This window comes from Pseudophryne corroboree, unplaced genomic scaffold, assembly GCF_028390025.1.
Source record: "Pseudophryne corroboree isolate aPseCor3 unplaced genomic scaffold, aPseCor3.hap2 scaffold_888, whole genome shotgun sequence".
Taxonomy (NCBI): domain Eukaryota; kingdom Metazoa; phylum Chordata; class Amphibia; order Anura; family Myobatrachidae; genus Pseudophryne; species Pseudophryne corroboree.
This window is the reverse complement of record NW_026970467.1, coordinates 66,607-90,666: the sequence shown is the minus strand read 5'-3', so window position 1 is coordinate 90,666 and position 24,060 is coordinate 66,607.

Here is a 24,060-nt window from a genome sequence, read left to right as displayed (position 1 = left end):
AGCCAGAAAATGAAGAGCTGTTTAATCACGCAATTTGATTTTTTTGCCAGCATATTTCTTTTTCTCTGCAACCCACTGCTAAATTGTGCTTCCTAGATGTTTTTATAAAATCACTGAATCAAATCTAACTCTGATTACATCAGAGAAGGCCAGGTACCCTACACAATAACAGGGGGTATGAAATTTGACTTGTCTACTTAAAGATCACCAAAATCTGATAACAAGGTCAATTACGTCCCTGGGTGGGATTGAACCACCAACATTTTGGTTAATAGCCGTACACACTAACTGATTGCGCCACAGAGACACTTTGCAAAAGTACATACTGACAAATGCTAATAAGCATTCATCTAAAACGTTTCCTAGAAAAACTTAAAAAAGTCAATAATCTGGAGAGTTTTTGTAAGATGTTTCTTCTATCAACCAACGAAGAAACACATTGGTACTTTCCCATGATGAGTGAGTGCTTCAGGATCTCTTGCACTTACATGTGCAGCAGAGTACAGCAATGGAAGCATGCTGGGCCAACCCAGAGGTAGGCAGATTGAAACTATCCTCTGCTATATGCATTTTTTTTTGTTAATTAAAGTAATCCAAAACTGGGATTGATATTTTGGCTCTTTTATTTTTACTTAAAGTACAATAACTTTTACCATTTTAATTTGTTTTAATAGTATTTTGACAGTATTGTTTTCTTTCAAAAATCCACTTCATTTTCTTTACCCTATTATTAAAATGGTAATTGACAGAAACAAACTACATTGTCACCAGAAGAGCAATACAAAATGTACAAGTGATATATTAAAATCATCTTTCCAGCTTGAATTTCAATGATGCATTGGGGCAACGATTTTGTGAGAAACATCTTCACCCTTAAATAAAGATTTTCTTAATTCCTTACCTGTGTGCTAATTAGATATCACCTTGTTTTCACATTAAACAGACTTCCACATGAGAAAGCAGCAAGGATGCAGTGGCGTTAATGTTTCCTGGTGTCAACCTGTATTATTTCAGTAGACATTGAAATGAGGATGCATCTTGCTGCCTTTCCAATGAAGCAAGTTTAATTTAGTAATAGGTGAAAAACCATCCCTACAAAGGTGTTAATCAGAGACTTGGCTTTGTGGACACTTTTCAGAGAACAAATTTGTTAGCATAAAAATAAAGCCAGAAAATGAAGAGCTGTTTAATCACTCAATTGGATTTTTTTGCCAGCATATTTCTTTTTCTCTGCAACCCACTGCTAAATTGTGCTTCCTAGCTGTTTTTATAAAATCACTGAATCAAATCTAATTACATCAGAGAAGGCCAGGTACCCTACACCATAACAGGGGGTTTGAAATTTTGACTTGTCTACTTAAAGATCACCAAAATCTGATCACAAGGTCAATTACGTCCCTGGGTGTGATTGAACCACCAACCTTTTGGTTAGTAGCCGTACACACTAACTGATTGCGCCACAGAGACACTTTGCAGAAGTAAATACTGACAAAGGCTAATAAGCATTCATCTAAAACGTTTCCTAGAAAAACTTTAAAAAGTCAATAATCTGGAGAGTTTTTGTAAGATGTTTCTTCCATCAACCAACGAAGAAACACATTGGTACTTTCCCATGATGAGTGAGTGCTTCAGGATCTCTTGCACTTACATGTGCAGCAGAGTATAGCAATGGAAGCATGCTGGGCCCATAACCCAGAGGTAGGCAGATTGAAACTATCCTCTGCTATATGCATTTTTTTTTGTTAATTAAAGTAATCCAAAACTGGGATTGATATTTTGCCTCTTTTATTTTTACTTAAAGTACAATAACTTTTACCATTTTAATTTGTTTTAATAGTATATTGACAGTATTGTTTTCTTTCAAAAATCCACTTAATTTTCTTTACCCTATTATTAAAATGGTAATTGACAAAAACAAACTACATTGTCACCAGAAGAGCAATACAAAATGTACAAGTGATATATTAAAATCATCTTTCCAGCTTGAATTTCAATGATGCATTGGGGCAACGATTTTGTGAGAAACATCTTCACCCTTAAATAAAGATTTTCTTAATTCCTTACTTATGTGCTAATTAGATATCACCTTGTTTTCACATTAAACAGACTTCCACATGAGAAAGCAGCAAGGATGCAGTGGCGTTAATGTTTCCTGGTGTCAACTTGTATTATTTCAGTAGACATTGAAATGAGGATGCATCTTGCTGCCTTTCCAATGAAGCAAGTTTAATTTAGTAATATGTGAAAAACCATCCCTACAAAGGTGTTAATCAGAGACTTGGCTTTGTGGACACTTTTCAGAGAACAAATTTGTTAGCATAAAAATAAAGCCAGAAATGAAGAGCTGTTTAATCACTCAATTGGATTTTTTTGCCAGCATATTTCTTTTTCTCTGCAACCCACTGCTAAATTGTGCTTCCTAGCTGTTTTTATAAAATCACTGAATCAAATCTAACTCTGATTACATCAGAGAAGGCTAGGTACCCTACACAATAAGAGGGGGTTTGAAATTTTTACTTGTCTACTTAAATATCACCAAAATCCGATCACAAGGTCAATTACATCCCTGGGTGGGATTGAACCACCAACCTTTTGGTTAATAGCCGAACACACTAACCGATTGCGCCACAGAGACACTTTGCAAAAAGTACATACTGACAAAGGCTAATAAGCATTCATCTAGAACGTTTCCTAGAAAAACTTTAAAAAGTCAATAATCTGGAGAGTTTTTGTAAGATGTTTCTTCCATCAACCAATGAAGAAACACATTGGTACTTTCCCATAATGAGTGAGTGCTTCAGGATCTCTTGCACTTACATGTGCAGCAGAGTACTGCAATGGAAGCATGCTGGGCCCATAATCCAGAGGTAGGCAGATTGAAACTATCCTTTGCTATATGCATTTTTTTTGTTAATTAAAGTAATCCAAAACTGGGATTGATATTTTGGCTCTTTTATTTTTACTTAAAGTACAATAACTTTTACCATTTTAATTTGTTTTGATAGTATATTGACAGTATTGTTTTCTTTCAAAAATCCACTTAATTTTCTTTACCCTATTATTAAAATGGTAATTGACAAAAACAAACTACATTGTCACCAGAAGAGCAATACAAAATGTACAAGTGATATATTAAAATCATCTTTCCAGCTTGAATTTCAATGATGCATTGGGGCAACGATTTTGTGAGAAACATCTTCACCCTTAAATAAAGATTTTCTTAATTCCTTACCTGTGTGCTAATTAGATATCACCTTGTTTTCACATTAAACAGACTTCCACATGAGAAAGCAGCAAGGATGCAGTGGCGTTAATGTTTCCTGGTGTCAACCTGTATTATTTCAGTAGACATTGAAATGAGGATGCATCTTGCTGCCTTTCCAATGAAGCAAGTTTAATTTAGTAATAGGTGAAAAACCATCCCTACAAAGGTATTAATCAGAGACTTGGCTTTGTGGACACTTTTCAGAGAACAAATTTGTTAGCATAAAAATAAAGATAGAAAATGAAGAGCTGTTTAATCACTCAATTGTATTTTTTTGCCAGCATATTTTTTTTATCTGCAACCCACTGCTAAATTGTGCTTCCTAGCTGTTTTTTTATAAAATCACTGAATCAAATCTAACTCTGATTACATCAGAGAAGGCCAGGTACCCTACACAATAAGAAGAGGTTTGAAATTTTGACTTGTCTACTTAAAGATCACCAAAATCTTATCACAAGGTCAATTACGTCCCTGGGTGTGATTGAACCACCAACCTTTTGGTTAGTAGCCATACACACTAACTGATTGCGCCACAGAGACACTTTGCAGAAGTAAATACTGACAAAGGCTAATAAGCATTCATCTAAAACGTTTCCTAGAAAAACTTAAAAAAGTCAATAATCTGGAGAGTTTTTGTAAGATGTTTCTTCCATCAACCAACGAAGAAACACATTGGTACTTTCCCATGATGAGTGAGTGCTTCAGGATCTCTTGCACTTACATGTGCAGCAGAGTACTGCAATGGAAGCATGCTGGGCCCATAACCCAGAGGTAGGCAGATTGAAACTATCCTTTGCTATATGCATTTTTTTTGTTAATTAAAGTAATCCAAAACTGGGATTGATATTTTTGCTCTTTTATTTTTACTTAAAGTACAATAACTTTTACCATTTTAATTTGTTTTAATAGTATATTGACAGTATTGTTTTCTTTCAAAAATCCACTTAATTTTCTTTACCCTATTATTAAAATGGTAATTGACAAAAACAAACTACATTGTCACCAGAAGAGCAATGCAAAATGTACAAGTGTTATATTAAAATCATCTTTCCAGCTTGAATTTCAATGATGCATTGGGGCAACGATTTTGTGAGAAACATCTTCACCCTTAAATAAAGATTTTCTTAATTCCTTACCTGTGTGCTAATTAGATATCACCTTGTTTTCACATTAAACAGACTTCCACATGAGAAAGCAGCAAGGATGCAGTGGCGTTAATGTTTCCTGGTGTCAACCTGTATTATTTCAGTAGACATTGAAATGAGGATGCATCTTGCTGCCTTTCCAATGAAGCAAGTTTAATTTAGTAATAGGTGAAAAACCATCCCTACAAAGGTGTTAATCAGAGACTTGGCTTTGTGGACACTTTTCAGAGAACAAATTTGTTAGCATAAAAATAAAGCCAGAAAATGAAGAGCTGTTTAATCACTCAATTGGATTTTTTTGCCAGCATATTTCTTTTTCTCTGCAACCCACTGCTAAATTGTGCTTCCTAGCTGTTTTTATAAAATCACTGAATCAAATCTAACTCTGATTACATCAGAGAAGGCCAGTACCAGTACACCATAACAGGGGGTTTGAAATTTTGACTTGTCTACTTAAAGATCACCAAAATCTGATCACAAGGTCAATTACGTCCCTGGGTGTGATTGAACCACCAACCTTTTGGTTAGTAGCCGTACACACTAACTGATTGCGCCACTAAGACACTTTGCAGAAGTAAATACTGACAAAGGCTAATAAGCATTCATCTAAAACGTTTCCTAGAAAAACTTTAAAAAGTCAATAATCTGGAGAGTTTTTGTAAGATGTTTCTTCCATCAACCAACGAAGAAACACATTGGTACTTTCCCATGATGAGTGAGTGCTTCAGGATCTCTTGCACTTACATGTGCAGCAGAGTACAGCAATGGAAGCATGCTGGGCCCATAACCCAGAGGTAGGCAGATTGAAACTATCCTCTGCTATATGCATTTTTTTTTGTTAATTAAAGTAATCCAAAACTGGGATTGATATTTTGCCTCTTTTATTTTTACTTAAAGTACAATAACTTAAAAGTACCCAGTCTCCACTGGGCACAGTATCAAACTGAGGTCTGGAGGAGGGGCATAGAGGGAGGAGCCAGTGCACACCCAGAACTAAAGTCTTTCTTAAAGTACCCATGTCTCCTGCGGAGCCTATCTATCCCCATGGTCCTTACGGAGTCCCCAGCATCCTCTAGGACGTTAGAGAAAATAGGATTTTAATACCTACCGGTAAATCCTTTTCTCTTAGTCCGTAGAGGATGCTGGGCACCCGTCCCAGTGCGTACTGTGTCTGCAGTTATTAAATGGCCCTTAACTCCAGAACATTTATGTGGAGAAAACTTTCCTGACTTGACCATCTTCCTTGGATGTTTTCCCCCTGTGTGACTGCTCCCCAGCCTCGGAGGGTTGCATCCATGGTCCCTAGGATCCAGTCCTGGATCCCGAACCATCGCCCCTCTAGGAGGTGAGAACTGTGCAGCCACCAATGGAGTAAGATTCTGGTCTTGGAAGACAGGATTATCCTCCAGTGCATGTGTAGGTGGGATCCGGACCACTTGTCCAACAGGTCCCACTGGAACACTCTGGCATGGAACCTGCCAAACTGAATGGCCTCGTAGGCCGCAACCATCTTCCCCAGCAACAGAATGCATTGATGGATTAACACTCTTGCTGGTTTCAGAATTTGTTTGACCAGACTCTGGAACTCCATAGCCTTTCCACTGGAAGAAAGCCTCTTCTGTGTCCAGTATGACTCCCAGAAACAACAACCGCGTCATTGGGACCAACTGCGATTTTGGCAAGTTTAGGAGCCAACCATGTTGTTGAAGAACTGTCAGGGAGAGTAGATGTTTTGCACCAACTGGTCCCTGGATCTCGCCTTTATCAGGAGATCATCCAAGTACGGCATAATTGTGACTCCTTGCTTGTGAAGGAGAACCATCATTTCCACCATCACCCTGGTGAAAATCCTCGGAGCCGTGGACAGACCAAACGGCAACGTCTGAAATTGGTAATGACAATCCTGAATTGCAAACCTCAGGTAGCTTGATGCAGTGGCTAAACGGGAACATGTAATTAGGCAACCTTATGTCTACCAAAACCATGAAATCTCCTTCCTCCGGACTGGAGATCCCTACCCTGAGAGATTCCATCTTGAAATTGAATTTCTTTAGGTAGAAATTGAGGGATTTCAGATTTAAGATTGGTCTAACTGAGCCGTCCGGCTTCGGGAGCACGAAGAGGCTTGAATAAAAACCTTCTCCCTGCTGACTAAGGCCGATTTGAACAATCGGTGAGGGGGAACGTCTTGAAACCCCAGTTTGTACCCTTGTGACACTATTTGTAAAACCCACGAGTCCAGGTCCAAATTAATCCAGAACTGACTGAAGTGTTTTAGACGTGCCCCCACTGGTGTGGGCTCCTGCAAGAGAGCCCCAGCGTCATGCAGTGGATTTGGCAGAAGCAGAGGACGATCTCTGCTCCTGCGATCTTGAAGAGGCTACAGACCTCTTCTCCTTCCTCTAATGCAAAGAAAGGGGAATCTTAACTTCTTGCATATCTATTGGGACAAAATGACTGCGTTAGACAATGATGCGTCTTCATCCGTTGAGAGGGAACATAGGGCAAGAAGGTTGACTTACCTGCGGGAGCTGCCGAGATCAAATTAACTAGGCCGTTGCCAAACAAGGCTTCACCTTCATAGGGAAGAGACTCCCTTTCTTCTTGGAGTCAGCATCAGCATTCCCTTGGTGAATCCACACTGCCCTCCTATCCGAGACTGCCATGAAATTGGCCCGTGAACTCAAGAGTCCTATATCCCTTGCAGTCGTAAGTATGCTGCAGTGTCCTTGATATGATCCAACGTAAGGAGTATCCCATCTCTCCAAGATATCTATATCGGAAGACAAGGTATTCGACCAATTCTTGAATACTACTACTCACCCATGCGCATGTAATGGCAGGTCTAAGTAATGTACCCGTGGTTACATAACTAGAAATAATGTAGCTTCCTGCATACGATCCGCTGGATTTGTGACAGGGCCCCGTGCAGAACAGGGGGTGACTCCCACTTTATTCTGTCCGCAGCAGGAAATGAATAAACAATCGGAAACCTTTTGGGGATTTGAAACCATCTTGTCGAGCTGGCCCAGACTTTCTCAAACAGAGATGGAGGAACGTTACATCAGCTTTCATTATATATCTATATATACATACATATAGACCCCTTTGTCAGGAACAGCAGGGTCCTCAGTGATGTTAATATGTCCTTAATATCCACAATCATGTACTGAATGCTCCTTGCCAATATTGGATCTAATCAGGAAATATTATGGTCGACATAGGAATCAGTATCCGAGTCAGTATCAGTGTGTAGTAACATTTTTGCGGGCCTGAGGGAAAAGAAGCATAGCCATGAACATCACATCTATTCTCTACGTCTGTGTCTGGGACACAGATTTATCCAACCTCACTCTGATATTATTGAAACTTTCACCCAGTCAGTTATTGGTGGTGCCAACAGGGCCACCATCATATGTCTGCATTCCTAATATAGTTTCCTCTTGGGAAAAACATTCAGCCACCGACATGTTGACACACATGTACCAAGTACCCACAGACACATCGGCTTATGGGGGATAGACCTACAGTAAATCTGTCAGAGGGACAGAGAGGATTTTTTAGCTCACAACCCAGCGCCAAAAGTACACAGTCTGGGAAATAATAAACTCTATAGTGATAGACTGTAACGCTCTATAGATGTGCTGGTGAGGTGAGGAAGAAGCCCCGCCGCTGTAATGGCACGCTTCTGTCCCGCTCAGAAACAAATAATTAATTACGCTGGCGGGGTAAGGACAGTGCCCAGGCACTAATGTCCACTTTTGCCAGCCTTTTGTGAGGAATTTATGCTGCCCAGGGTGCCCCCCCCCACCCACCCACATGCCCTGCACCCTGCAGTGCCTGTGTTTGTGTGGAAGCATGGCGCACAGCATTCCGCTCGCTGCGTGGTACCTCAGAATGCCGTCACTGGAGAAGAAGTCTTCTGTTCTTCTGCTACTCGCCTGTCTTCTGACTTCTGGCTCTGTAAGGAGGTGATGGCAGGCTACGGGAGTGGGCATCTAGGCGTACCCAGCGATCAGCACCCTCAGGAGCTAATGGTGTCCTGTCAGCCAGAAGCAGAGCCATTGAACTCACTAGAAGTTGGTCATACTTCTCTCCCCTAAGTTCCACGAAGCAGGGAGACTGTTGCCAGCAGCCTCCCTGAAAATAAGAAAAACTAACATAAGTCTTTTCAGAGAAACTCAGTAGAGCTCCCCTGTAGTGCATCCAGTCTCACTGGGCACAATTCTAAAACTGGAGTCTGGAGGAGGGGCATAGAGGGAGGAGACAGTTCACACCCTTTGAAAGTCTTAAAGTGCCCATGTCTCCTGCGGATCCCGTCTATACCCCATGGTTCTTAATGTGATCCCAGCATCCTCTAGGACGTATGAGAAAACAAATAACGCACACACGAGGAGGAGAGAACAAAGGAAGCTATAAGGAGGGGAGGGGAGGGGGGGGGGTAAGGTAGTAAAGGGATATTGGATAAACTACAACCTTATACATATTCATTAATGTACCAGTAGTTAGAAGTAGAAGAGCTCTAACAGAAACCACAAAGCTTATCTAAAGCCACACCACGCTGGATATGCCCAATCTCATTTGATCTTTGAAGCAAAGCAGTATTGGACTTTGTTACTACCAAGCAGTCTCCCATCCATGTATTATCAGATTATTTAGGTGTTTTTAAACTACCAACACCCTTTTCTTGGTACTGTACATTTAATTTTTACACATATTCTTTTATGTACCAGAAGTTAGAAGTAGAAGAGCTCTAACAGAAACCACGAGGTCATCTACAGCCACAGCACACTGGATTTGCCCAATCTCTCCTGATCATGGAAGCTGAGCAGTGTTGGTCCTGGTTTTAGTACTTGGATTGGAGACCACCAGGAAATACCAGGAGCTGTGTGTATTTTTACAATACCAACACCGTTCTCTTGATGCATTCCATTTTGAAACATTGGGGCAGATCTATTAAGCCTGGTGAACTGATAAAGTGCAAGGTGATAAAGTACCAGCCAGTCAGCTCCTAACTGTCATTTTTCAAACCCAGCCTGTGACATGGCAATTAGGAGCTGATTGGCTGGTACTTTATCACCATGCAAATTATCATTTCACCAGGTTTAATAAATCAAAACAAAAGAAGTACAGATAGCGCTTGCAGATTTATTATTATAAATTTATTAATTAACTATTATCTCAATGATAATTCTTCACTAGTACTATTATAGTACCAAGGATATAGATTAATAAAAAAAAAAAATATCTTTCCCTTGCCTTGACAACAAATTTACATATATAAAAAAACTAAAACCACATTGACATCAATTAATAATATATAAGAAAATGCTCTGCTCCACAAATTGGTTTAGCTAGCCCTCTTAGTACAGAAAGAGATACAATAGTTTCAATGAGTCCCAGTGTTTCACTTAACTGCTACAACTGCAACAGCTGAGTCCAATGTCTGGTTACTTAGTTTCATTTAGTTTACTGCTGTTTCCTTTCTTTGGTGATGGTAATCTTAGGATAGATGTTATAACGTTAGATAATGTATGATATATGGAATAGGGCTTGCTTTCAATCATATATAGTACGTATAGTATTTAGCAGCTTTTTTGTCCACTTTAAATGACGCTGATCAGATTAACAGCAATTTCATCGTGAAGCAGTAGGATTAATGGATATAGTCACAGTTTTTATAAGACATGGCCATGTTAAGTTTTAATTACCACTCCGCCTCAGGTTTCCGTCTTTGTAACCCTCCCGGCTCTGGTGCTAATTTACCGTTCCAAACGAGCCTTATCCGGAGATACGTCTAAAGTCCTCCTGATGCTCGGCGTGAGTGGTAGATTAGGTTGTCACTGGCAGGTGCAAATACAGTAGGTGTTTCTCAGGTTTAATAAATCGTCCGCTTATTCATTTATGTACGAGTAGTTAGAAGTAGAAGAACTCTAACAGAAACCACTAAGCTCATCTACAGCCACACCACACTGTATATGCCCAATATCACCTGATCTTAGGCCTGGTTTGTTCTTGGATGTGAGACCACCTGGGAATACCAGGTGCTGTAGGTAGTTTTATACTACCAACACCGTTCTCTTGATGCATTCTATTTTGAAACTTATTCATTGATGTAGAAGTTAGAAACAGCAAAAATCATCTACAGCCGCATCACACTGGATATGTCCAATCCAGTGGCGTAACTAGAAATTTTTCTCCCCCAAGCCAAAAAATTCTTCGGCGCCCCCCCCCCCCCCCCCCCCCCTTCATGCTCCATAATTGGGAGCAAGAAAGGGATAAATATGCGCGCGCCTAAGGCGTGCGCGGCAAAAAAAGGGGCGTGGTTTTGTTGGAGTGGGCGTGATTTCGCATAAAGGGGCGTGGCATTGCAGGAAAAGACTACCTTATACCCCAGTTTTGCAACCTGCACGCCCATACGTTGGCCACCACAGGAAAGAAAAATAATCCTGATTCATGCCCCTTACATTATTTGTCATTTTTCCTCCTTATAGTAATGCCCAGTATACATTATGCCACATACTGCAATGGCCCTTAGACATTATGCCGCACACAATAATGCACGACACAATATGCACACACTGTAATGCCCCCGACACATTATGCCACACACCGTAATGTCTGTGACACATTATGCCACACACCGTAATGCCTGTGACACATTATGACAGGAATCGCAATGCCCGTTATACATTATGCTACACACTGCAATGCCCCTGATACATTATAGCACATACAATGTCTGTGACACATTATGACACACACCGCAATGTCCGTGATACATTATGCCACACACTGCAATGCCCGATACATTATAGCACATACAATGCCTGTGACACATTATGCCACACACTGCAATGACCTTGAGACATTATACCACAATGCCCGTGATATAGTATACCATACACCGTAATGCCTGTGACACATACCGCAATGCCCTGCCCGTTATACCCTATGCCACACATCGCAATGCCCGTTATGTATTATGCCACACTGCAATGACCCTGAGACATTATACCACATACCACAATGCCCGTGATATAGTATACCACACACCGTAATGCCTGACACATTATGACACACACCGCAATGTCCGTGATACATTATGCCACACACTGCAATGACCCTGAGACATTATACCACATATCACAATGCCCGCGATATAGTATACCATACACCGTAATGCCTGCGACACATTATGACACACACCGCAATGTCCGTGATACATTATGCCACACACCGTAATGCCCATTACACATTAAGTCTACAGTAAGGCTTCTAATTACTTTTCAATTACCTGCTCGTTGTCAGGGGTTTCATGCACTGGGTGTCATGCTCGTTTCCAGGGGTTTCATGCTCTTGGTTCCATGCACGGTGCCAGGGGTTTTCATGCTCAGGGTGTCATGCTCGTTGCCAGGGGTTTCATGCACTGGGTGTCATGCTCGTTGCCAGGTGTTTCATGCACTGGGTGTCATGCTCGTTGCCAGATGTTTCATGCACTGGGTGTCATGCTCGTTGCTAGGAGGTAGTCTTTGTTGCTAGGGCAGTGCTCCCAGTGCCACATATGTCCCCAGTGCCAGATATTCCCCCACGGTGCCAGGTACTTACATGCCCCAGTGCCAAATATAGTCGTCCCCCCCATGTGCCAGGTACACATGTGCCCCCAGTGCCAGATATTCCCCCCCAGTGCCATATATGCCCCCAGTGCCAGATATTCCCCCCAGTGCCATATTTGCCCCCCGTGCCATATATGCCCCCAGTGCCAGATACCCCCCCCCGTGCCATATATGCCCCCAGTGCCAGATATTCCCCCCCAGTGCCATATATGCCCCAGTGCCAGATATCCCCCCCAGTGCCAGATATGCCCCCAGTGCCAGATATTCCCCCCAGTGCCAGAAATGCCCCAGTGCCAGATATTCCTCCCCCCCCCGTGCCATATATGCCCCCAGTGCCAGATATTTACCCCCCCCCCCCCGCCGTCGCTTTTTGGAGGGACACGGAGGGCACAGCTCGTCTCTCCTGTGTCCCTCCTGCTGCATCATCTCCGGCGGCCGCGGGTCTAATAGGGGGAAGTGCCGGTTCGTGAGCCAATTAGAGCTCACGGACGGCACTTCCCCCTATTAGACCCGCGGCCGCCGGAGATGATGCAGCAGGAGGGACACAGGGAGGCACGCTGTGTGCCCTCCGTGTCCCTCCAAAAAGCGGCGGAGGGAAGGAGACTGCAGACTGACATGCGGACGCTCATCCGCATGTCAGTCTGCTGTAAATCAGTGGCGCCCCCGCAGCCCCTCGCCCCCAAGCCACCGCGAGGACTGCGGGGGCAGTAGTTACGCCACTGGTCCAATCTCATCTGATGATGGAAGCTAAGCAGTGTTGTGCCTGGTTTGTTTTTGGATTTCAAGTCCTGCCTTCTGGTTTGGCCACGGCACCTCGGATATTCACCAAGGTCATGGCCGTGATGACGACCCTTCACCATCAGAGAATCAGGATCCTGACAAATCTGGACGACTTGCTGATCCTGGTGAACTCCCAAGAGGTTCTCCACAGTTATCTGGAACTGGCGGTCCAATTCCTAAAAGTCCACGGGTGGCTATTCAACTGAAAAAAGTCCTCGCTGGTCCCTGCTCGGAACATTGTGCACCTAGGGGCACTGCTGGACACACACAGCCAACAATTGTTTCTGTCTCCAGAGAAAGTCCTGAAAATTCAGGACAGTATCGTCCTCTCTCGCCCAAGAGTGTTGATACACACGGCGATGCAAGTACTAGACCTCATGGTGTCGGCTTTCGATATGGTAGAGTACGCTCAATTTCATTACCGCCCTCTGCAGAGGTTAATCCTCTCCAAGTGCCTGCCTGCCTCATCGGATGATGTCTCAAATGATCTCCTTGACTCCGGAGGTTCGTCTGACACTGAGCTGGTGGCTACAGGACCAACAGTTGAGCAGGGGCCATCCCTTCTGGATCTCCAACTGTGTCCTCTTGACAATGGATGCCAGTCTTTTGGGCTGGGCCATGGTGTTGGAGCAACACTTTCTCCAGGGTCGGTGGACCAGGGAGGAATCTCTCCTCCTGATATACATTCTGGAATTGCAGGCAGTGTTCAATTAATTGACACTGGCCCTGCCTCTAGTACAGAACAGGCCTGTTCAAGTACAATCTGACAACGCCACCACGGTAGTGTACACAAATCATCAAGGCGGCACTCGAAACTGCATGGCAAAGCTGGAAGTATCAAAAATCCTCCGTTGGGTAGAAAGTCATCTGACAGCAATATCGGCAGTGTTCATTCCAGGAGTCCTCAACTAGGAAGCGGATTTCCTCAGTCGTCAGGACGTTCACGCTGGAGAGTGGAGAGGCCGCAGCAGAAATGTCTGCACTGGTGTCAGTAGGTGACTGAGGCAGGGATGACTGGGAGATAGTGGGTGACTGAAGCATGTATGAGTGGGAGATAGTGGGTGACTGAGGCCGGGGTGACTGGGAGATAGTGGGTGACAGGGAGATAGTGGGTTACTGAGGGAGGGGTGATAGGAAGGGGTTGGGTAAGTATGGGAAGAAAGTGGGTGACAGGTATAATAAATGACTAAGGCAGGGGTGATAGGGAGATAGTGGATGACTGTGGCAGGGGTGACAGGGACAGTAAGAGACTGAGGCAGGGGTGACAGGGATAGTGGCTGACTGAGGCAGGGGTGACTGGGAGATAGTGGGTGACTGAGGCAGGGTTGACAGGGATAGTGGGTGACTGAAGCAGGGGTGATAGGGTGACAGTGGGTGACTAAAGCAGGGGTGACTGGTATAGTGGGTGACTGAGGCAGGGATCGCAGATATAGTGGTTGACTGAGGCAGCGGTGACTGGGAGATAGTGGGTAACTGAGGCAGGGGTGACAGGGAAAGTGTGTGACTCAGGCAGGGGTGATAGGGAGATAGTGGGCTGCATATCTCTGCCTCACTGCAGCAGCACATTCCTGCTTCAATGACAGCAGCACATCCCTACCTCACTTATAGCAGCACATCCCTGCCTCGCTGACAGCAGCACATCCCTGCCTCGCTGACAGCAGCACATCCCTGCCTCGCTGACAGCAGCACATCCCTGCTTCGCTGACAGCAGCACATCCCTGCTTCGCTGACAGCAGCACATCCCTGCTTCGCTGACAGCAGCACATCCCTGCCTCGCTGACAGCAGCACATCCCTGTCTCGCTGACAGCAGCACAGCACTGCTTCGCTGACAGCAGCACATCACTGCTTCACTACCAGCAGCACATCCCTGCCTCACTGGCAGCAGCACATCCCTGCCTTACTGACAGCTGTATATAGGGCCTAATTCAGACCTGATCCCTGCTGTGCATATTCACACAACAGGAGATCAGGTCTGAAGTGCGTGTGTGCTGGTGCCGCAGTGCACCGGCACATGCCAGAGATGCGATCAGCATCTCTGCCCAGTGAGCGCCTCTGCCTGATTGACAGGCAGAGGCGGTCACTGGGCAGGAGGAGTCGGGCCAGCGGCGTTGTGCCGCCATTTTGGGGGCACAGTCAGGACAACGCAGACATGACCGGACCGTATGGGGGCGGGCCGTGACGGCTGCGTGACCCGGACAGCAACGGGCCTTATTTACTAAAATCTCAGATAAATTTTATGGCATTTATGTGCAGTCTAGTTTGCACAGTTAATAGAGTGTTGATCTTGCACTATCAATGTAAGCCTCACATAGGTTTGATACACATGTAAGTTTGTTTTTATTTTACTACATTGTGGTTTGTGGCTCTATACCATGTAATGCATGTCTTTTAACAGTAGTCAAGTCTTCCAATGTGCTTGTTAGTGAAACCCAATAGATAGCTTTATTTTATTTTGTTTCTTCAAATATTGAATGCATATGTCTTATAACTTTTTTTTTTTTTTCAATATACAGGTTGAGTATCTGTATATACATTTTTATTATAAGATTTTCAATGACACAAGTACATCCAAGTTGCAGATTATGGATTGTGAAGGACAAATCAACCATATAAACAATTTAAGCAATTTAAATTGCATGCAGGTAGTAGAATATCAAACTCCTTGGATGAGAGTTGGTCGTAATAAACTAGGATAGAAAAGAATAAAGTAGAAAATAAGATTTTAAACCTACCGGTAAATCTTTTTCTCGTAGTCCGTAGAGGATGCTGGGGACTCCGTAAGGACCATGGGGATAGACGGGCTCCACAGGAGACATGGGCACTTTAAGAAAGACTTTAGTTCTGGGTGTGCACTGGCTCCTCCCTCTATGCCACAGTTAGAGAAACTGTGCCCAGAGGAGACGGACAGTATGAGGAAAGGATTTTGTTAATCCAGGGCAAGATTCATACCAGCCACACCAATCACACCGTATAACTTGTGATAAACTACCCAGTTATCAGTATGAAAAAACAACATAGCATCAGTGCAGGACCGATGCAACTATAACATAACCCTTATTGAAGCAATAACTATATACAAGTATTGCAGAAGTAGTCCGCACTTGGGACGGGCGCCCAGCATCCTCTACGGACTACGAGAAAAAGATTTACCAGTAGGTTTAAAATCTTATTTTCTCTAACGTCCTAGAGGATGCTGGGGACTCCGTGAGGACCATGGGGATTATACCAATGCTCCAAAACGGGCGGGAGAGTGCGGATGACTCTGCAGCACCGATTGAGCAAACATGAGTTCCTCCTCAGCCAGGGTATCAAACTTATAGTATTTTGCAAAGGTGTGTGAACCCGACCAAGTAGCAGCTTGACACAGCTGTAGTGCCGAGACCCCTCGGGCAGCCGCCCAAGAAGAGCCCACTTTCCTCGTGGAATGGGCCTTGACCGATTTCAGTAACTGCAATCCAGCCATAGAATGCGCTTGCTGAATCGTGTTACAAATCCGGCGAGCAATAGCCTGCTTTGAAGCAGGGGCACCAATCTTGTTGGTTGCATACAGGACAAACAGCGCTTCAGTTTTCCTGACTCTAGCCGTCCTGGCCACGTAAATTTTCAAAGCCCTAACCACATCAAGTAACTCGGAATCCTCCAAGTCACGCGTAGCCACAGGCACCACAATAGGTTGGTTCATATGAAAAGATGAGACCACTTTTGGTAGGAATTGAGGACGGGTCTGCAATTCCGCTCTATCCACATGGAATACCAAATATGGGCTTTTATGTGACAAAGCCGCTAATTCCGACACTCGCCTAGCCGAAGCCAAGGCTAATAACATGACCACCTTCCATGTGAGATATTTTAACTCCACTGTTTTAAGTGGTTCAAACCAGTGTAATTTTAGAAAACTTAACACCACGTTAAGGTCCTAAGGTGCCACCGGAGGCACAAAAGGAGGCTGAATATGCAGCACTCCTTTTACAAAAGTCTGAACTTCTGGAAGAGAAGCCAATTCTTTTTGAAAGAAAATGGATAAGGCCGAAATCTGGACCTTAATAGAGCCTAATTTTAGGCCCAAATTCACTCCAGTTTGTAGGAAGTGAAGGAAACGGCCCAGATGGAATTCTTCCGTAGGAGCATTCCTGGCCTCACACCAAGAAACATAATTTCGCCATATACGGTGTAATGTTTTAACGTTACATCCTTCCTAGCCTTTATCAGCGTAGGGATGACCTCAACCGGAATGCTAGGATCCGGCATTCAACCGCCATGCCGTCAAACGCAGCCGCGGTAAGTCTTGGAACAGACAGGGCCCCTGATGCAACAGGTCCTGTCTTAGAGGGAGAGGCCACAGATCTTCTGTGAGCATTTCCTGCAGATCCGGATACCAGGTCCTCCGTGGCCAATCTGGAACAATGAGGATTGTTCTCACTCCTCTTTGTCTTATTATCCTCAACACCTTGGGTATGAGAGGAAGAGGAGGAAATACATAGACCGACCGGAACACCCACGGTGTCACTAGGGCGTCTACAGCTACTGCCTGAGGGTCTCTTGACCTTGCGCAATACCTCTGTAGCTTTTTGTTGAGCCGGGACGGCATCATGTCTATCTGTGGCAGTTCCCACCGACTTGTAATCTGTGCAAAGACTTCCTGATGAAGTCCCCACTCTCCCGGATGTAGGTCGTGTCTGCTGAGGATGTCTGCTTCCCAGTTGTCCACTCCCGGAATGAACACTGCTGACAGTGCGCTTGCGTGATTCTCCACCCAGCGAAGAATTCTGGTGGCTTGTGCCATCGCCACTCTGCTTCTTGTGCCGCCTTGGCGGTTTACATGAGCCACTGCGGTGACGTTGTCTGACTGGATCAGAACCGGTTGGTCGCAAAGTAAGGTCTCCGCTTGACGTAGGGCATTGTATATGGCCCTTAGTTCCAGGATGTTGATGTGAAGACAAGTCTCTTGACTTGACCAAAGACCTTGGAAATTTCTTCCCTGTGTGACTGCTCCCCAACCTTGGAGGCTTGCGTCTGTGGTCACCAGGATCCAGCCCTGAATGCTGAATCTGCGTCCCTCGAGAAGGTGAGCACTCTGCAGCCACCACAAGAGTGATACCCTGACCCTGGGGGACAGGGTGATCAACCAGTGCATCTGTAAATGTGACCCGGACCACTTGTCCAGTAGGTCCCATTGGAAAGTCCTCGCATGGAACCTGCCGATTGGAATGGCCTCGTATGATGCCACCATCTTTCCCAGGACTCGAGTGCAGTGATGCACTGACACCTGTTTTGGTTTCAATAGGTTCCTGACAAGAGTCATGAGTTCCTGGGCCTTTTCTATCAGGAGATAAACCCTCTTCTGGTCTGTGTCCAGAATCATGCCCAAGAAAGACAGACGAGTAGTAGGAATCAACTGCGACTTCGGGATATTGAGAATCCAGCCGTGTTGCTGTAACACATTCAGTGAAAGTGATACGCTGTTCAGCAACTGCTCTCTTGATCTCGCTTTTATGAGATCGCCCAAGTACGGGATAATTGTGACACCTTGCTTGCACAGGAGCACCATCATTTCCGCCATTACCTTGGTGAAAATTCTCAGGGCCATGGAGAGACCAAACAGCAACGTCTGAAATTGGCAATGACAGTCCTGTACCGCAAATCTGAGTTACGCCTGATGAGGTGGATAAATGGGGACATGAAGGTATGCATCCTGTACACAAATGCGGACAACAGGTGTCAAGCCGTGTGTTGCCTTTGTCAAGCTGTAATAAGTAGGGATAAGGACGTTAACCACCTCGGAACATCCTCCCTTATATGTCACCTGCAGCGCATTCATCATAAGTCAGTGACAAGTTCAAAAACTTTGGATGACAGCGGAAGCAGTCCACTAACCACTAAATCCCTTCCTCTTGTAACCAAGCTCCTGCAAACCACACCACCAACTCCCTCAGTGTCAATTTCCTCCTTAGACAGGAGAGCCAATAGTCCTGCAGGCCATGTCACTGGCAACTCTGACGAGTCCTCTCCTGCCTGGGATTCCTCCGATGCATCCTTGAGTGTAACGCCTACTGCTGCTGGCGCTGCTGTTGTTGCTGCTGGGAGTCGATCGTCATCCCAGAGGGGAAGTCGGAAGACCACTTGTACTTCTTCCAGTAAGCAATTGACTGTCCAACAGTCCTTTGCGAGGAAGATGAAATATCACAGCAGTCATCCTGCTGCAAAGCGGATAACTCAGGTCTGGGTGGTGAGAAACGTGGTTCCGGTATCCATCGTTAATTTAGAGGCAACTAGAGACTTGATTGAGGTACTGTGTCCCCGGTACCAAATACCCTCTAGGTTCCATTTCTCTAGGCAGGCGATACCGAAAATGTACACAGACCTCAGAAAAAGAGTCACCAGTGTCCTAAAAAATGCAGTTGTACCCAATGTCCACTTGTCTGTGGTTAAGTGGAGCAGGGCAGACTCAGGACTATATGACTGTGACAGCCCACTGGGTAGATGTATTGCCTCCCGCAGCAAGAACAGCAGCGGCGGCACCAGTAGCAGCATCTCGCAATTGCCAACTCGTTCCTAGGCAGGCTACGCTTTGTATCACCGCTTTCCATAAGAGGCACACAGCTGACAACCTCTTACGGAAACTGAGGAACATCATCGCAGAATGGCTTACCCCAATTGAACTCTCCTGGGGATTTGTGACATCGGACAACGCCACCAATATTGTGCGTGCATTACATCTGGGCAAATTCCAGCACGTCCCATGTTTTGCACATACATTGAACTTGGTGGTGCAGAATTATTTAAAAAACGACAGGGGCGTGCAAGAGATGCTGTCGGTGGCCCGAAGAATTGCGGGCCACTTTCTGCCTTCAGCCACCGCATGCCGAAGACTGGAGCACCACCAAACATTCCTGAACCTGCCCTGCCATCATCTGAAGCAAGAGGTGGTAACGAGGTGGAATTCAACCCTCTATATGCTTCAGAGGATGGAGGAGCAGCAAAAGGCCATTCAAGCCTATACATCTGCCCACGATATAGGCAAAGGAGGGGGAATGCACCTGACTCAAGCGCAGTGGAGAATGATTTCAACGTTGTGCAAGGTTCTGCAACCCTTTGAACTTTCCACACGTGAAGTCAGTTCAGACACTGCCAGCCTGAGTCAGGTTATTCCCCTCATCAGGCTTTTGCAGAAGAAGCTGGAGACATTGAAGGAGGAGCTAAAACAGAGCGATTCAACTAGGCATGTGGGACTTGTGGATGGAGCCCTTAATTTGCTTAACCAGGATTCAATCTGTTGAAATCAGAGCACTACATTTTGGCCGCCGTGCTCGATCCTAGATTTAAAACCTACATTGTATCTCTCTTTCCGGCAGACACAAGTCTGCAGAGGTTCAAAGACCTGCTGGTGAGAAAATTGTCAAGTCAAGCGGAACGTGACCCGTCAACAGCTCCTCCTTCACATTCTCCCGCAACTGGGGGTGCGAGGAAAAGGCTAAGAATTCCGAGCCCACCCGCTGGCGGTGATGCAGGGCAGTCTGGAGTGAGTGCTGACATCTGGTCCAGACTGAAGGACCTGGCAACGATTACTGACATGTCGTCTACTGTCACTGCATATGATTCTGTCACCTTTGAAAGAATGGTGGAGAAAAAGAGGCAATTTGGAGGCCCTTGCACAAACTGGCTTTATTCTACTTAAGTTGCCCTCCCTCCAGTGTGTACTCCGAAAGAGTGTTTAGTGCGGCCGCTCACCTTGTCAGCAATCGGCGTACAAGGTTACTTCCAGAAAATGTGGAGAAGATGATGATCATCAAAATTAATTATAATCAATTCCTCCGTGGAGACATTCACCAGCATTTGCCTCAAGAAAGTACACAGGGATCTGAGATGGTGGATTCCAGTGGGGACGAATTAATAATCTGTGAGGAGGGGGATGTACACAGTGAAAGGGGTGAGGAATCGGAGGATGATGAGGTGGACATCTTGCCTCTGTAGAGCCAGTTTGTGCAAGGAGAGATTGATTGATTCTTTTTTGGTGGGGGCCCAAACCAACCAGTCATTTCAGTCAGTCGTGTGGCAGACCCTGTCGCTGAAATGATGGGTTCGTCAATGTTTTTCTTTTCAATCTAAGCCCCTGCAGTTTTCTGTAAGCATCTGCTTCGCTATGATGATCAACAAGTCACAAGGGAAAACACTCAGGGCTGGAGGCGTAGATCTTAGGACCAGCTGCTACAAGCATGGCAGAGGTGTCACTATCACTGGTGACACCCAGAGAGGCGGCGAGGGAGATTGTAATGCAGTGCGCGCAGATAAGCAGCGCAATGGTAAAAAGGAGGCATGGTCTCATAGGTAGGGGCGTGGCCTGAATCACCATTTTGTTGCTGCGGGTATCCCGGGGGTTGGGGGCTGTACCCGGGGACTAGTGTGTGAGTGGTGCTGGCTTCTGCACAGTGACAGAAACTGGGTGTTGCACGTAATGTCACAGTGAAACACCCATATTCTATCACTGAAGAAGAGCCGGCACTTTGGTGTCACCCCACTTGGCGGGTGACACTCGGGTGTGTGCCGCAACCCCGTTGTGATGCCACTGACCCATGGGAAGCTTTACGTGGCTTACCCATGTGTTAGTAGCCCCAAGCATCTTTTGTGTTAGTCCCTGAAGAAAAACTTCAAATATTGTTTACAATTTTGTAATCAATGGCCTAATTCAGTAAGGATTGCAAATTCTGCTAAGTAACAGAATTTGCAATCCTTTGGTTCGCATGCTGGGGCCACCCATCACAGGGCATGGCCACCCAGCATGCCGCCTCCCTTCTTGACCACGCTGAAATTGCAGTCTCAGTGCAGTTCAGCGTGATCATAAAAAATGGGTTAGCCTCCTGTTGGTGCAGACTGTACGTGTGCGCAGGAAGCCGCCACCATTTTTGTGATCGCAACGCCTGCATGTGATGTCATGCAGCCGCTCTGACCACGCCTCCTGTTTCTCCGTTGAAGCCCTGCCCCCGCACCGCTCCATCTCCGACTTTGAAATGGAGTGTTGCTGACCCCCCCCCCGCCACACCGATTGACAGTCACAGAAAATGCAGGCGCATGCGTATGCTCTTAGCAATTTTTGCAGTTGGATTGCTTATTGTGATTGCAATCCAACCTGAATCAGGCTCTATTACCTATCACAATGCACTGCAGGTAGTACAAAATGGGGTTAATATAGGAGAAAAACCCCCAGAGCTGTGCTCCTTAACTGTCCCTGGTGGCTAGTGGAGCGGCTGCCCAGTAATCAGTGTCCACGCCAGTGCGCACACGGCCCGCCCCCTACTGCCACGCTGGATCACGGTATAGTGTGGGCACAGAAGCCCCTTACCTCCCTTTCATCAGCGGCCTCGTGATCCCGGAGGGCGGTGTGTGTGTGACTGACCTTAGGAAGAAACCGGAGCCTCTGCTGCAGTGACCCAGCAACCAGGGCACGGGAGTATACTGCGCCGCAGGGAGTGATGGAGCTGCAGTAAAGATGTCTATTAGACCTAGCCTGCTGCAGCCCTTGTACATTCTTATAAAAAAAGTTCTTCTTTTCTTGTCAAAATTAATAGCTAAGTATAGGCTGCCTGAGGCAGCCCCCTGTTAAGTGTCCTGCTACTGAAGGCACCAACTACAAACTGAGCTCCCTGTTCATGGAAGCGAGGTTATAGAGCAGGGGGCGCTGAGCATCTTGGGAACAGTCAAAAGCTTTGAGCCTGTTGGTGCCTCAGATCAAGATCCTACTCTACACCCCAATGTGAATCCTTGTGGAGTCTAGTGTACCCCACAGAAGAAATGAATGTGTCACACCCATTGGCAGCAACATTAGAATAGCTGCTGATGGGCACAATTGAGAAAGGAAGGGGGGAAAACATTTGAATCCAGCACATATATGTAATTTGAATATGTAATTTGTACCTTCCTACTTTAAAATGTAATGGATGAACCTCACCCTGTGAGAACTATCTTCATGAACAAGAGATCTCATATGCAAGATAAGTATGTGTTGGCAGAGGCGCTCACTGGGCAGAGATGCTGATCGCATCTCTGGCATGTGCCGGTGCACTGCGGCACCAGCACACACACACACACTTCAGACCTGATCTCCTGTTGTGTGAATATGCACAGCAGAGATCAGGTCTGAATTAGGCCCTATATACAGCTGTCAGTAAGGCAGGGATCTGCTGCTGCCAGTGAGGCAGGGATGTGCTGCTGTCAGTGAAGCAGTGATCTGCTGCTGCCAGTGAGGCAGGGATCTGCTGCTGCCAGTGAGGCAGGGATGTGCTGCTATAAGTGAGGCAGGTATGTGCTGCTGTCAATGAGGCAGGGATGTGCTGCTGTCAGTGAAGCAGGGATGTGCTGCTGTCAGCGAGGCAGTGATCTGCTGCCCACTATCTCCCTATCACCCCTGCCTGAGTCACACACTTTCCCTGTCACCCCTGCCCCAGTTACCCACTATCTCCCAGTCACCGCTGCCTCAGTTAACCACTATACCTGCGACCCCTGCCTCAGTCACCCACTATACCAGTCACCCCTGCTTTAGTCACCCACTATCTCTGTCACCCCTGCCTCAGTCAACCACTATCTCCATATCACCCCTACCTCAGTCACCCACTATCCCTGTCACCTCTGCCTCAGTCACCCACTGTCACCCTATCACCCCTGCCTCAGTCACCCACTATCCCTGTCACCCCTGCCTCAGTCTCCTACTGTCCCTGTCACCCCTGCCACAGTCATCCACTATATCCCTATCACCCCTGCCTTAGTCACTGACTATCTCCCAGTCACCCCGGCCTCAGTCACCCACTATCTCCCAGTCATACATGCTTCAGTCACCCACTATCTCCCAGTCATCCCTGCCTCAGTCACCTACTGACACCAGTGCAGACATTTCTGCTGCGGCCTCTCCACTCTCCAGCGTGAACGTACTGACGACTGAGGAAATCCGCTTCCCAGTTGAGGACTCCGGGAATGAACACTGCCGATATTGCTGGCAGATGACGTTCTACCCAACTGAGGATTTTTGATACTTCCAGCTTTGCCATGCAATTTCGAGTGCCGCCTTGATGATTTGTGTACACTACCGTGGTGTCGTTGTCCGATTGTACTTGCACAGGCCTGTTCTGTACTAGAGGCAGGGCCAGTGTCAATGAATTGAACACTGCCCGCAATTCCAGAATGTTTATCGGGAGGAGAGATTCCTCCCTGGTCCACCGATGGTGAAGGGTCGTCATCACGGCCATGACCTTGGTGAATTTCCGA